The sequence below is a fragment of the Lepisma saccharinum genome, chromosome 22 (assembly GCF_977018435.1).
Source record: "Lepisma saccharinum chromosome 22, izLepSacc3.1, whole genome shotgun sequence".
Taxonomy (NCBI): Eukaryota; Metazoa; Arthropoda; class Insecta; order Zygentoma; family Lepismatidae; genus Lepisma; species Lepisma saccharinum.
In genome coordinates this window covers 2,763,622-2,780,140 of record NC_139250.1, presented here as the reverse complement: position 1 = coordinate 2,780,140, position 16,519 = coordinate 2,763,622, and the positions used below count along the sequence as shown (strand labels likewise).

Sequence of the window (16,519 nt, the reverse complement as noted above, 5' to 3'; positions counted from 1 at the left end):
ACAAATAAAGAATGCGGGTGGGCATGGGCGTTGCCCGACATTTTTGCAGGGGGGGAGGGCTCGGGCCAATAATAAACTTGAACACTAGAAATAATAACAAAAAAGTAAAAAAAAAGTAAAGTGCTCCCCTGTGCTTAGCACCACGCCATGAAGGCGTATAGGGGGGTGTGGGGGTAACGCCCCACACTTTCTTGATCCGGTCGTGAGTGGGGGTGACGTGATCAGCATCACGCCCCTGACCGCCTTTACCCCCCAGGGTTTCCCCCAGGTACCCATGTTATTCGACGCTGGGTGGGCGCCGGGGCCGCTTCCATCGTTAGAAAAGTTCCCGGATTTGAACCGGCCGGGGATCGAACCCGGGACCTTTAGCATGGTAGTCAGACGCGTTACCGACTGAGCCACCGCGGCCAACCAGAAATAATAACAACAATAATAAAAATACAAAAATAAAGTTGAAAATATAATTATTATACTATAATAAATATTCTAAACTTATATTTGTGAGGAATGTATAATAATAATTATTATTATTATATGAACTGGAGACTTTTACTACTCGACCCAACAGATGAGTGAACATCCAGCACAATTGTTATTTCATCTATAACTTTCCATTCAGTTATTTGAATTTGAAATTAAAATTTTCGGTGCGTCAGCACTATGGCTATTATGCACCCGTCACACTATGCGGGGTCCAGCTCCTTATCATAACAAAAATAAAATCGTGTCTGAAAACTAAAATATCCTTACCTTGGTTAAAAGCTGAGGCTACAAAGAGGCGCTCAGCACGAATCAGGGAAAAATGCGCCCGGGAAAAATGCGCTCTCGCAATAAAAGTGGGAAAAATGCGCCCTCCCAAGAGTAACCACATTAGAAAGTGGGAAAAATGCGCCCAGCACACATGACCTTCACCAACTAATCCATTGAAGGGTTGGAATTCCTGGTTTGGAAGGAACGAAGAGGAAACGAACGTACATAAAACTGGATGAACAGATTAGAAAAAATTTATATACTTACGGCGTGGTGCTATGCACAGGGGAACACTTTACCTTTACCTTTTTTATATACTTACAAAACAATCACACCCAACGACCTTACCAAGTGCCTGAGAAGTCTGGCGTACATCCAAAAAATGGAGTAAAAGATCGTCAACGGAGGTCACAAGAAATGGAAATACAAATGTAAATGAAAAATTTAATCAAATATAATAAAAATTACAACATATTAAATAAAAATTACAAAAGTAAAATAATAAAAAAAAATTGTGACAAAGCACATCATCTCCAGGTTCTAAACACGCCAGAAAAGAAAACATTTTTACTGTTCTTTAAAAAAAAATCTCTTTCCTGACAGTCCCAAGCCTGTGTTAAGTGTGAGGGGAAGCTGCGTGAAAAAAATCAACATATAATCATATTGGTGAAGGTCGTGTGTGCTGGGCGCATTTTTCCCACTTTTCATTGTGGTTACTCTTGGGAGGGCGCATTTTTCCCACTTTTATTGCGAGAGCGCACTTTTCCCGGGCGCATTTTTCCCGACACCCTCAGCACATATAGCGACAAAACACAGAATTATACAGGCCATAAGGCCAGTCGCCAGAGCCTCGTTCGTCAAATGCAGTCCAAGGTATACTACGTGGAAGTGAGGTTGGTCGCCCCTTACACCCCTCATTCAGTTATTGTACTGAAATTTACAGTAATTGTATTTTGTTATTAACTTTTGTATGCCTCATGCAGAGACTGTAAAAGTTATGGGGAAATTTTACTCAAAAGGGTTATGTTGTGCGACCTCTCACCTAAAATTATAATTTTGGAATTTTGAAAACTGTGGAACCATATATTTTTTGGATTAAATGATAGAATATGGATGCAATCTAGTTGATCTTTTATTCATATTTTTCGAGCATTTAAAACAAAAAAGAACGTCGAAGGCAGGAAAAGATGACTACTAAAGAGATGATGCACATAATGACATCATCCAATCACGATCGCTGGATACTCCAAACGGTCACCTGAATGTTTACATCTTGGTGTAAAAGTGCGAAAGATCGAGTCAAGAATCTCAGGTTCTATGAGACTGCCTACATTTGTTTGTCTTTCGTTTTAAAAAGTCACCGCCTTGCTTTCGTATGCGAGTCCGGCTTCTTGGCTTTACTTCTACGTGAAGCATTCGAAACTGAGAACAGCGAATCGAGTTCCAATCAGCTTGGCAATCAAACTGGAACGACCTTGAGAAAGACACGTGATTGAAGACGTTCGTGGTGTGCTCGCACCGTAAACGACTGAGCTTTTTTGAGTTCAACCGTTGCCTGTAGGCGATGCCAACGCCTCCTGGTGGGGAAAACCCACGACATTCTCTGCTAATGTGGCCTCGTCACGTCCTGCACTTCACAGAGCTGGATCGCCTTTTTTTTCTTTCATTTTTTTTAAAGAATGCTCAAGAATATGAACAATGATGAGAAGTCCATGACAGTGTTTTATTTAGGGAACAAGTGAGGGTTGTGTTTTGGTCGACCGGCATTGGACAAAAAGATGATAATTGTGGCACTACTGAGTGCGTAAGTGTGGCGCCTCCTTATATGGGCCTGTGAAGTTCGAGCCCACCCAATAATTTGCCTGTTATTGTATTTTATTTTAGATATAAAGTAACCGCGCATAAGACAACAAAATACGACCATTATACATTTCAACAATTCTCTTAACTACTTTGCGAGTGTTGTCAAAATATTACATAAAAATTTGTTACACCAATATGATACTTTTTAGTGTCTTATTTTATTTACACTATCCGTGTAAATATTGTTATTAGGAGAGTAGCTTCCTCAGCTACATAACCTAAGCATTCTTGCCAGGTGCAAGAAAATTTACACTTGTAAGTAAAACGCCACGGTAAACTTTACGATTTATGGTTGTGTAGTCAGTACTTGGCTTCATGTTGGCCAAGCCTGCCGAAGAAATTCTGAACAGGCAGTCTTGCCAACCAATCAGTTCATTAAGTCCTACAATCTCCTGTACGTGGTAAACTGGCATCAAATGCATTTCAAAATATCTCAGTTAACGAGGCTTCATGATGCAGTAATCTCGGCGGGAACATCTCTCACAGTTTGCACGGTATAAGTAATCAAAGTTGCGGTTGCGCGACTTTTGAAACACCCTATATATTTTAGCCCGTTGGTGTACAGAGAGCACGCATATGCCAATAAAAAGATGAAGACAATGTGAGCGCAGCCTGGGGCGTGTAAAAGGTTGTAATGCTGCAACCGCCTGCATCTTCGTTTATGCGTGAAGCATGGGATCCGATTCGTTCATCCAAAGCAGGGTCTGTTCAATTGGAGCCGTCATTGACCGCGACTGACGAAGCGGGACGAAAACCATATCCGGTGCAACATTTGTTGATTAATGGCTCCGATTGCCTGCCTCGCAGCGAAAAGCTAAACAAAACAAAGTCAGTCATCAAATGCTTGCACGTGCAATTAAACGGCCAGGGTGCCGCCCAAATATACGCAAAAAAAGGAACTTATATTTCCCGCGTCCTTTGATGCGAGGTTAATCGACACCTTCTTATGTACAAGGCTTATGCAGATACTCCGTGGACCTGCTACGTCATCAGTGATAGACCATGGATCACAACACGATATCAGCATTACAATATAGTCGCGATTTCTTATGGCTTCTCCACGCACTGGAGACATACGTTCGAACTGACTCGATATAGCATGCAACTACCGAAACATCAGGAACACAGGCGTACGCAGAGGGGGGGCTGATGCGGCTACAGCCCCTTTAGAAATTTTGGGAAAAATCGAAAGTTCCAAATAAAAGTGGTAAAGAACTCGAGAAACAACAAAGTGTAAATTAAAACCCGGCTTAATTTATCTTTGAACGGCATTTAAACCAAACGTTAAAAAATGGTAATTATATAATATCCACCTCTACAATTCCAGCCTCCTTCGAAAAAAATCCTGCGTACAGCAGTGAGCAGGAATGTTGTTAATTTTATTCTTAATGTGAGGAACAAAGTTCAGTTAGCAAGTATTCGAACAGAATAACGAAAGTTAAAAAAAAATACATGAAACGAAAAAAAAATGAGTGTAAAACATGAAGGATCCATGGTCGCGCCATGTTGATGACGTCATTTCGACGAAACTCGCAACAGGATTCTTTGGGTCTTTTTGTGACAAATACAACTCAAGTAGTACCGCATATTCCAGCAAGTTTCGTTTAATTATTTTGACTCAAAGAATAATTTCTTCCACAGTTTAAAAATTCCGGAAAATAGAACGAGGTTACACAAAATAAAATTTGACTAAAATTTCCTCCCAACTATTAAAGCTTCTTCTTGAACAAGGTGTAAAGTTAATAAAAAAACAATTTCAGTAAACTAAGTGTATGAAATACTAAAAAAAGGAATTAAAAACAGTTGAACTGAATATTCACTCATCGTGCAGAAAACATTTTCAAGAACATAATTATAATATTGGAATAACATTGTTTACTTAATTATTGAGTTTATGATAGTTGAGTTGTTTTAAGTCCACTTTATGCACAGTAAGGCAAATCGGGACTGGACCTACAGTTTAAAGTGGGATCCGAACCACTTGTGCCTCCACCGGATATCGAACCCTGGACCCCTTGATTACAAGGCGGTGACGCAACCACTGCGCCATCGGGGAGTTTATGATAGTTATAAATGCATCTAATATAACAATAATAAACATATTATTATTTCTAATGTTCAAGTTTTATGATGGCCTGGGCTTCCAAAAAATTTCATCCTACGCTCATGATGCTGAGGTACGCCCGCCCCACATGATGTGATCAGCACCACGCTCCGGCCGCCTTCATATTCTCCCCTAGGGACCCATATTACAGACTGGGTGAGCCTCTACACGCAGACATTGAAAAATCCCGACCTTAGGTCACTCCCCCCCCCCCCCGAATCAAATTCGGGTCTTCCACGTGGCAGTCAGGCGCCATACCACCCAGTTCGCACTTCTCCCAACAATAATCCATTATGATGATCCAAGGGCGCCGCAGTGTTCCATCGCCAGAGGAGCTCTTTTTGTTCTTCACAAGGTCACGCCATTCATTAGCGAAAACAGTTACGGCATGTAAACAGGGCTGTTTGTCGCCTCAAGGCCAGATTTCAAAACGACCAGCTCTGAATTAGACAAATCCATGCAATTACTTCCTGCGCCTCCGTAGTAAGAGTGAAGCAATGTTGCTAACTAACTAATTAACTCTCTAGCCTTCTTAAACCCGAAAGTTCATCGCTGCAGCAACACAGGCCTTCCATCCTTCCCTATCTTGAGCAAGATCTATATACTCTTTTCCATCCCTACCGATTTCCTTTAGGTCCATCTCAACGTTGTCCCTCCATTTTCGTCTTGGCCTTCCTACAGGTCTCTTACCATCAGGTTTCCCAACAAGAATCCTGTAAACTCCTCATTCCTCTCCCATTCGTGCCACATTGCCTGCCCACCTAAGTCTTCTTGATTTAATTATTCTAATAATATCTGGACATGAATTATGTAGTTCTAAATTATGTAACCTTCTCCACTCACCTGTCTCCTCATCCCTTTTAGGTCCAAATATTTTCCTACGGATTTTATTTTCAAATACTCTCAATTTATGTTCCCCCTTCAATGTAAGGGACCAAGTTTCTCACCCATATAATGCAATGTTGCCAACCATGCATTTATAAGTGTCACCAACTGACGCATAAAGTTACAAAAATCAGTGCCACTCCAAAAGAAAACCCATGCGTGTTCACTGTAATAAATATATACAAATTCTTTAAAATATTAATAAAAAATATATATTCCATGGTATGTCAAAAATTAATTTTACTACTTTCTAACAAGCGCACAAAATGAAGAGCAAGGACTGTCTCCCCCCCGGGAAGGATGGGTTTGCTTCTTACGGCGTGAATTCTGGTAGCAATCCAGTGACGAGGCGTAACATGTCATTTGATTTTATTTGTATTGTATTCAGGACATTGTATTCGCGCTTTAGCGTGTCGAAACGCAGGTAAGGTAAAATAAGCAATTGGTTCTCGGAAGCGCTAATATGGATGTGGCAATATGCCTTGGGGTTGACATGCCAGAGGATTGGTATGAATATGTGATATGCTAACTAAGTAACTCTCTAGCCTTCTTAGACCCAAAGGTTTATGGCTGCAGCAACACAAGCCTTCCATCTGTCCCTATCCTGGGCAATATCAATCCAATCTTTTCCATTCTTACCGATTTCCTTTAGGTCCATCTCAGCGTTATCCTTCGTCTTGGCCTTCCTACAGGTCTCTTACCATCAGGTTTCCCACCAAGAATCCTCCGAATTCTTCTTTACTCTCCCATTTGCGACACATAGTGAAATGCGCAAGTTATAATTGGTTGATCAATGAACTGAACAGGCCAGAGTCGTGTAGAAAATGTTCAGTCCGAGCAGACAACCGCCTCTTCCTAAAATAGCCGCATGGCAACTATAGCACACGGCTATTCGAACAAGTTTCATTAGAACTTGGCGTAAACCATAGCATTGGCAGAGCGTAACGAACGGTCGTGTGAATTCAATGAAAAGCGCTGTCGTCGTTCACGAGCGTGCTCCGGGACAATTCGCCCCGCACGCGGCGAAATGTCCACGACCTTGGAACTCAGGAGCATCCAAAATAGATCGAGAACAAATGAATGGAAGGGTCGCATAATAATAGGTACTATGAAGGTCGTAGGTTCGAGTCATTCTGACACACGGATTATTCCTCAGTCAAGCTTTCATATTTCGTATAGTGTCAACGAAATTAGTAATAAGTTGTGTTTTATACAGCGCATATTGATACACTTGTAACTTAAATTGAATCATCTGCAAATATGCTGTATAAAGAAACAAACTGCCCGAGTACTAATTGAGGCGGAGTGTACATGGTATTGCGAGTCTAAATAACTAATTCCTTTCCCATACCCCGTTTCATTTTATATTTTTAATTATTTCTGTTGTATTTTAACGCGGTCCATGAAATTTAAAATTTAGGGTCAGAAACAAAAATCAGTATTAGTGCAAATGAAACTCCTTCTTCGTAGTAATAATAATATACGAAATGTAAAATGTATTTATTATAAATTCCATTTCAAGTCGAAATTAAAGAAATAACAAACTCTCTTTTGTAACTTGTTTCTAAACGTGCTTGCTTTCCTTCTCCTTGCTCTAAATAATGAAAAAAATAATAATTCCTTCTTTTTGCATTATATCATTAATAAAATTAAAATTAAGAATTACACTAAAAATATGATAGCGAGAAATTCGGTTCGTTTAACCCAAAAATTTTCCTATATACCCCCTATAATCGCCCTTACACCCTGCTTGATCCGTGTTCAGGATTTCTTGTTTTGAAGAACGGAAACTTGCAGATCGAAAAGGGATTTCTTTTGCATACAAAAGGGATATTTCCCTATATCCAGGTACAGTGGTATCCATGAATATTACCGTGCAAATTGCACCCAATAAGAGCTTCAAGGATTAAAAGAAAACTCAAAATAAGCTGTTGACACCTTACATAAAACCAGCAAACCTACATCGCTTAAAAACACATAGGATGGAAGAGAAAAATTAATGAAAATAGACAATTTGCACGGCAATACTCATGGATCCCAATGTACGTGACCGCTTTTCACACGTATCGACCACACGTGAGCTGTGCGTGTATATGTGTATAATCGTAACGATGAGGATGATATGATCAGGGAGCAATCACAATGAATCGTACACTTATCAACAAGGATTCGAACCAGAGACCCTTAGTTACGACTCGTAACAGCAACGCTTGGAACTTCGCCCACCCAACAACCGGACGCTCGCTGGTTGTGGCGACTGCACGTGAAGGCGCCCAGCGACATACCATGATGTACGCACAATCCTCGCCCCTCCGAGTGCATCTCCTGCCTCCTGTTCGGGGTCAAGGACAACCCAAGGACTTCTCTTGTTCGCCCGTTCGTCGCGCGAGGGTTGCCAACTCATACAATAGAGCGCCAAAAAAGAAATTCAAAGTTCACTTTATTGTCCATCTAAATTGTGTACATTTTATTTGTTTTAGTTGCAACATTAGCTGTCCTTTACCTCAATATCATCACTAGTGCTATGACTTAGCATATTTTTCTTTGGTAAGGGTGATGTAATCCCTGAATATATAGAAATTCATATTGTGAAGAAACTAATTGAATTAAGGCGCTTTTTAAGGACATATTTTGGCATATTTGGCCATTTCTACGTGATAAAGCATATTTTGATGGATTTTCGGTCATATTCAGCATATTTTCGCTTTTTCAAGAAATATAGTCATTTTCCAAGTGGATTCGTTCTTACTCTCATGTTTACTCAAGGATTTTTGTTTGACTGAAGCAAAATCTTTTTCATTTTTAATTGAAAATTTACAGAAAGTATTCATTGTGCATTTCAACTCATCAGGGTCCATAAAGTGAACTAAGAACAGTATGTATATGAAAATATTTCAGCATAAGTTAGATATTGATGTTTGAAACAGCCTAGTTATAAAGGCATATTTTTCAAATTATAGTGCTTATTTTGTAAAATTTTAGGTCATAAGAGCATATTTTATTTTGCAGATTTTGGTGATATTACTTAAAGAGATTTGATTTAGTTTGTGTCCACTTTATGCACAGTACGGCTAATGGGGACTGGACCTACAGTTTAAAGTGGGATCCGAACCACTATGTGCCTCCAGTACATAAACAAAAAAACCTTGCGATGTATTTTGTGTAATATACATAATTGCTTCCCCTCCTTCGTTAGTTTAAACCAATAAACAACGAGTTGCACTCACGTCCGTGGCCAGACTTGATCTCCGGGGGGGGTTCACTGGTTATCAGGGGGGGCCTTGTAAATCAAGTGATTTTTTCAAAAGTTTGACAGTGTTAAATGAAGGTAAATTATGTGTGTGGGGGGAGGGGGTCATTTAGTTACATAAAGTTTATAAATATCACACAAATACTACATTTTTCTATATCTTTTAAAATATCACTTTAAGTGTTAATTGGCTGCAGTTGAAATCATCCCGTACTACACACTCCATACTACGTTTGATGATACAGATATTTATATTACACAGGAAAAGATGGACAATATTCAATCATAGTGCCTACCGTACATTCCACTCCCTTGCCGAAACAATAAAACTCCCCTTCGTTCCCAAAACTTGGGAGCTGTTAACCTTTGACGCAGATGCGGAGGGAATTTGCATAATGACATCAAAGTCACAGATTTCTGTATAAATGGGAGATCGTAACAGGGGCAACGAAGGTACAGATAGAAACTTTCTGAAGTCTAGAGAGGAGAATCTCCTAAATACTTGCCGCTACTTAAGACTTCTTATAAATAAGATGAGCGAATGTAATAGCTCCTGTTCATGCACCCTGAATTTATCTTTCATCAAATTTGTGAGCCAAATAATATCTGCTGTCTACATTTTCACTCTTCACTGCAAACAAATTACACAAAATAGTTTTACCTAATGTGAAGGGAGGGGGCTTATGTCAGTGCCAGGGTGGGCTGACGGTAGTTCCAGGGGGGCTGAGCCCCCCTGGCCTCTTCCTGGCTACGGCCCTGGTTGCACTCCTCTCTTGTAATTTATAAAAAAAATCAAGCTTTCATTTTAAGAGTGAAAATAATTTTGAGATTAATTTCTATTAATTTTAAGGTCATTCTTTTAGGTTTTTGGGTTATAAACGTACTGATACCGCATTTTATTCGTGCCACATACTGGGATGGTACCTTTCATTAAGATTAGGTACGCATTCGTAACTTCCTCATGTCTCTTTGATTATGTTAAGCTTCAGTGCAACATTCAGGTTAAACTCTGAAAGCATATGCAGTAGTAAAACATTGATAAGAACAGTCACTTCGCATGCTCAAGAAATGTTGAAAATTTTGGTGACAATACCCACGACGGAATTGGCAACACTTGATATAATTCGCAAACCACGATGTCTAGACTTCGCAACAGCTTCCAAAACATTCATGTTAGTCAAAATACACCGAGAACGAGATCGAAAGATGGTATCGACTGAAATTCAGCACAGTATCTACCTGATCAAGTCAAATGAAATCCTCGCATGCAGTGAAAACGAAGACATGTCACCGTGAGCTGCCTACACAAAGGCACTCCTTGAATAAAACACGACGTTACGCATGAAAAACAAGGGCACCCGCGGGATCTTTTCTCAGGGGGCAGAGTAAAATTTCATATCTTGCCCTTTAGTCACAGAAACTATTATTATTATTATTATTGCCAATATTATTACTTTACAAATCATCAAATTCAAATTGAATTGAAAATACTTTGGCTTTGTATACAAGTTCAGACTCGACTCTATACAAACTGAATTCGCCTTTCCATAAACATCTATCACTTTGTTGTTGATGATTAGTTCTTTGTCTTCTTGTAGAGCATTCCCTGACATTCGCTACGAGACTCGGCGGCAAACGGCCCGGCATCAGTGCTTGTCTTTCCCGGTGAACGGCTCTGCGACAGTCGCTAGAGTCGGCTATTAAAATTACAGTTTTTATATTGTGTGTGGCCGTGGTGGCTCAGTTGGTAACGCGTCTCACTACCATGCTAAAGGTCCCAGGTTCGATCCCCGGCCGGTTCAAATCCGGGAACTTTTCTAACGTTGGAAGCGGCCCCGGCGCCCACCCAGCGTCGAATAACATTGGGGGAAACCCTGGGGGTAAAGGCGGTCAGGGGCGTGATGCTGATCACATCACCCACCCCCTCACGACCGGATCAAGAAATTGTGGGGCGTTACCCCCCACCCCTTATACGCCTTCACGGCGTGGTGAGTTACTTGTTTTACTTTTTATATTGTATACTAACCTTCACTACAGAAGGTGTTGACAATGATGTCCCTCTGCTACAACACATTCCTGGCATCTCCCAAGGAAATTTGCATTTACACGTGCAAGTTCGTCTACTGTACTCCCGATTTCTCGTACAATACTCTCTTTTAACTCACTCACGGTGTGCGGATTGTCTTTGTATACTTTATTTCCCCATTTTTCTTTCCACTTTTATTCAGAACTGACCCTGTTACTCTAAACTTTTTAACGAGGTTTAATATAGTGGTCCTATGTGGAACGGGAACACCAGGAAATTTCGTTGCAAAACGTCGTCGCACTTCTCCACAATTCCTCTTTCCGAAGTAACGCTCGACAAGATAAATCCTTTGTTGTAATGTGAACTTTTGTGGTGCCATCTTAAGCCACAATCTTCAACACACGGACACGACACAACACAACTTCCGAGGGAGGATTATACTGGCGTCAGTCTGCAACGTCAACAGAAAGGGAAAGAGAGCGAAGGCAGGGAGAGCGAAAAAAAAAACAGACTGTAGCGTGCGACTGTCTCGAACCCCGTTCACTGGGAAAATCAAGCGCTGACGCCGGGCCGCTTGCCGCCGAGTCTCGTAGCGAATGCTCTGTACTTCTTCACAATGCAATATAATATCACACAGAGACCACTGAATCTACTGTCCTTCATGTTACCTCTGACCAATGTTTTTTACGTTCCGAAAGGTAGGTACTGTAAAATAAAAAAATATATAATTCAAAATGACGAGGTGTGAATTATTAATGACAGATCCCGACTTCGGAAATTAAGTTTTTATTACAGAAATGTAAAAACAACCACTTGAAGAGGAAACCGTAATGGGAAATTTCGAAAATTTCTCGACCTGTCCTGAACGTCAGGATCACTAATGTTGCCTTCTCAATCCAAATCCAACCCAATCCGTCTCGACCAAAAACTATAGTTAAGACCATGGGCGTAACTTGAAGTCTAACTTTGGGGAAGGGGGGGGGGTCGAATTTGGAACTTAACTTTTGAAGGGAGGGGAAGAATCAAAGTGGGACCTTGGGGTGGCAGAATCAAACTTGGGACTTAACTTTAGGGGTCAGAATTGATAAGTTTTCAAGTTTACAAAAGTATCTTTAACTTAAAAATTTATTGACCTGAAAATTTTGGGTTGCACCCGCCAACTTACGCCTATGGTTACGGCAGTCATTAATTTCCTGTAACCCTCCCCCCTCAAACTTCGCGAGACACAAAAGACACCGCCTAGGTTAGACCTGAAGCATGTCACGTGCTGGTCTCCCCTTGAGAGACGTGGCGGCGTCTGGCCTTTGTTCCCGCCGACAGTGGACTCCCTCGCTCCCTTCGTTTTATGGCACCTGTGTGCGATTTTGTCCCTAGTAAGATTTTGAGACCCAGGTCGCAAAGCAGGCAGTTGTGAGAGTAATTAACAAAAAATACATGAGAATACTTTTAAAAAACTGAATATCAGACGAAAATCTTGCTAGGATCAATAGAGCAAGAAGAAGATATACCAACAAAAGAATTGCACCTAATATAAAAAAAAATAAACAAATATAAAATAAAGGACATTTCAAACAAATGCGAAATCAGTTTTGCTGTATACCCAAAGAATATACGATTGCTGTTCCGGGATGGAATCACTTGTCCCATTGTACCGAAAATTGAATTGAAATTATTATAGTTTTATAGTATTCAAATTTTATCTCTGAGGATCACGAGATACAAAATAAATTAACGAACAGTTATTACACTATAAACACAACGTTCCGAACATGCAACAATGCGGTGTGTGCGCGCGCACATACAAACACTAGGATCAATGGAACTTTTAAGAGAAGATACTGTTTCTGGGAGGGGGTAACTGACCCATCCTTCTTTGAAATGTTGCTTTTATATCCGGTGCGGGAACCGCCCTTATGGCAGGGACCTTTTGTTGTCGCGTTTCCCTAGGAAGGAACTCACGGTGACAAACAACCAATTAGGCCTACCGCTTGGACAAAAAGCGGTAACCTTACAATCCCCCCCAAGCAGCCAGCAGGGAAACAGGATATTGTCCAAATAATAGTTCTGCGCTGTGGATGGACACAGGTTCGTACAGCAACTCCACTGTAGGTCTTTCAAGAACGAGCGAAGTACATGAATGGCAACCTCAGAGCAATTATACCGGCTGTGCAGACCAGGGGTGCCCACGGGATGGGGGGTGGGGATTACGGCACAGGCTGCGCCATCGAGATTTTTGGGGGGGATTTTTTCTTTCAAATAATATAAAATTCAACATTTATATATTTTTCCAAAATATATATATGTAAACATTTTACACCTTAAATGCACCATATTTAATCCATTAGATGAAGGAAATAATGTCTTTAAGAGTATTATCGAAGGAGGGGGGGATATCAGACTTTAACATATTAGGCCTTAATTGACACGTGGGTTCTGTGGAGGGGATTCTGAATTAAAAGTTGGTGGGACAGTGACCAACTCTAATACCAAATAGTTAAGAGGGGGGATTGAGCATTAAATTGAGGGAGGTATACAAACAATTCTTGTGTGTTACTATTGTCTTAGACTGTTGCGGAAATTCTGGTGTGGAGCTTGGGAATTAATTTTTTGGAGGAGGCAAGGGAATTAATTTTTTGGAGGAGGCAAGGGAATTAATTTTTTGGAGGAGGCAATATCCACTCTTCAATATCAACAGTAAGTCTCAAATTGGCATGGAAAATTTGGTGGTAACATTGAATATTAAATTTAAATGGAGAGATAGGAAGCTCTTGATAAACTGTTAAATCATAGATTGTCAAGGGAGTTGTCTGCAGTGGAGAGAGATTTCGAACATTAAATTTTGGAGACTGTATTTAGCGATATGGTATCCACACGTTTTCGACTCCGAACGTGCCAAAAGAAAATCTGGAAAAGACTAAATATCTAGGCATCAAAGAAAGTATTGACACACGCCTGCAAAGAAATGGATGTAAAAATTTTCTTGATCGCTTCGCTCGCAATGTTGTGTGTCGGAGAATGCGTGTTTGCACAATCAATGTGCTAGCTTGAAGTGGTATAATTTAGCAATATAGGGAATTTCTCCAATTTGTTTGAAATTTCGGATACTTACTAATTTGGGTATCCTAATCACGAATCTGCACTTAAAATTTGGCGCTCACGTATAGAAATTCCTGAATTATGGCTAGCCCCACGGACCATTGACGCGTGGTTAGGTTAGGAAACATAGTTGAATTTTAGGGTCGTAGTAATATCAGGAATATATATATTTCGTTCTTTAAGTATTCGAAACGGAAAATCTTGCGATAAATAATGAGCAATTGTGCATTGTCGGTTGCGATGACTGGCCCTCTTATTTTGCAAGTTTAACACGTGAGCGCCAAATTTTAACTTCAGATTCGAGATTAGGAGCCCTAATTTAGTGAGTATGCCGAATTTCAAACAAAATGGAGAAATCCCCGGTATTGTAAAATCGCTCCGAAGTTTTTTCGAATATGGAACAATTTAAAAATAAGGACAGTTTAACATGATATTTAATTCAAATAGACATAAATTGTTACGTGTTCATCCAAACTATTTTGGGGGGATTATGATGAATGATTTTAGGGACGGTCTCTAGGGATTGGCACCCCTGTTTAGGGAGGAGGGGCAGATCAAGTATAGTGTTCAGTAAAGCTAGGAAAAAAGTTACTTTCGGTAGACACGCTGTCGTAATTAAATACTCTTGTGTGGATTACGATATGGCTTGAGAGCGCAAATGATATGATTTGGGGGGGGACATGACACGATGCGCCATTGGCCTTGGGGGGAGGATGGGCACCCCTGGTGCAGACCCTCGTTAGCCTGCAATGTAGTTCCAGAACATACTACGCGAGAGAGAGTCCAGAACTTTAGCCACTACACCACGAAGCCAGTGTGACAAAACACAAGTTCATCATTAAGGCCACGCAGTACGCAGAAATGATAAAAAAAAAACAATCAAACAGATTAGGTTAATCCTTATTTATGAGCTCGAGGACATTTACATAAGGCAGCGAAAAAAAACACGTACGAGGGGATGGGGAGTAATTTGAGGACAAAGAGCGGCCAGTGCCAATCACACGGGGGGCAACGAGAGGACGTTTCCCCCCCCCCCCTCACACGCCATGCATCTTGAATACCGTAGCTCTTTTATTTTCCACAGGAGTAGTGCACCCTCTTGGCAGGTGCCGCCATACCGCACTGTTGCCAAAACTCCCTCCTCCACTCTCCCACTGTCGTCAGGTACCGCACGACGGCATCTGATCCCACTCGTCGTTAAGACCGCTTGACCAGACCCGTAGTACTATACTTGGATCATTACTATTATTATCACCGTTCGCGAACCATGCGAAAAGGTCCGTGGAAGCGGTGTTGCCAGGTCGACAAGGCCCTCGCATAGTTTCCTTTTGTTCACCAAGCCTGGCGACCTTCAGACTAGCTCCCGTCCCGACGAGAAATAAACAGTTACCATCTCGAGTAGCAAGACGCTACGTGCAGAAGCATGTCTCTTGACTTGCAATATTCAAGAACCGCTGCTGGATTTGTGATTTCCAGCACTCGGCTTGTCACCACGGCGGTGTCAATTTCGCTTGGCAACAAGCCCTGAACTGAATCATTTCGGTTCTGATAACCTGTAGATATTTTCGCATTATTCTATGACTCATCCGTCAACTAATTCGAACATAACGTGACATGTCATCCCCCTCAAATTAATACTAACGTGACATATCAACCCCCCCCCCCCCCCAATGTTACAGCTATGCTCACCTAGACAATATCTTTGCCTATCCTACAACACTTCAGAGAAGGAACACCGCGAGATAATTATGTAGACTCACCTTTCAATGATCAGGAAACTTGAATCCAATGTTAAAAAGCCTTAGCAGCATGTTTTCGTCCTGTTTATGTCCTTATCTTCCGCTATAAACGTTATCAACGATTTCACGCTTGCATTGCCTGTTGCAACTTCCACTCCAAGCTAGCAGGAAACTATTCAGTAAGTCACAACAGAGACACTTTCCGTACGCACAAAGCACCTCACGCACTTCGCGATACGCACATTGCACACACACGGTACCAGACTTCTGGGTGCAAGCACTATACAGAGTTGACCAACTTGGTTTCTATCTCCTGCTGCTGGAGACTGGTGCGAAATCTGTCCCAGTGTGATCTGCTCTCGCTCATGGCGCCACGCAGCGGCAAACGCTGCAAACATCGTCTACTGTTGCCAACTGACTGACTTAAAAAGTACTTTTTAGAAGATTCCTTCATATTTTCGTTCATGAAACTGTAACCCAGTCACGACGAAGGAAAGGAGGTTCAGTGGCGTGCCCAAAAGGGTGGTTAGAGGGGTCATAACCCCCCCTTTTAGTATTTCTAGAAAAGAACGTAGCAGGCAGGAAAATATGGTAACATGAGGGTTGACTATCAGAAAATCCTAGGCACGTCACTGGTTCTTCGATTGTAACTATAAATGTGTGTGTACTAATCTTCTAATTAAAAACAAAGTTTCTTTCACATATGCGTTTGGAACGAGATAAGTATCACTCGCATTTCTTTGTGATTATCCATTCATCTATTTCATCTAATCCCTTTATCCCCACCATTTAGCTAAAAGAGACAA

General features: G+C 41.1%; 1 protein-coding gene across 1 annotated transcript in view; it reads right to left on the bottom strand.

The window, feature by feature from the left end:
* The window catches only part of Atx-1 (Ataxin 1), an 81,817-nt gene extending 65,789 nt beyond the window's left edge, over nt 1–16,028 (bottom strand). Inside the window, exon 1 of the mRNA XM_083143585.1 lies at nt 15,735–16,028. The gene's annotated coding sequence lies outside the window, so the exon portion shown is untranslated. The remainder of the gene's footprint in view (nt 1–15,734) is intronic.
* Between the last annotated feature and the right edge of the window lie 491 nt (nt 16,029–16,519).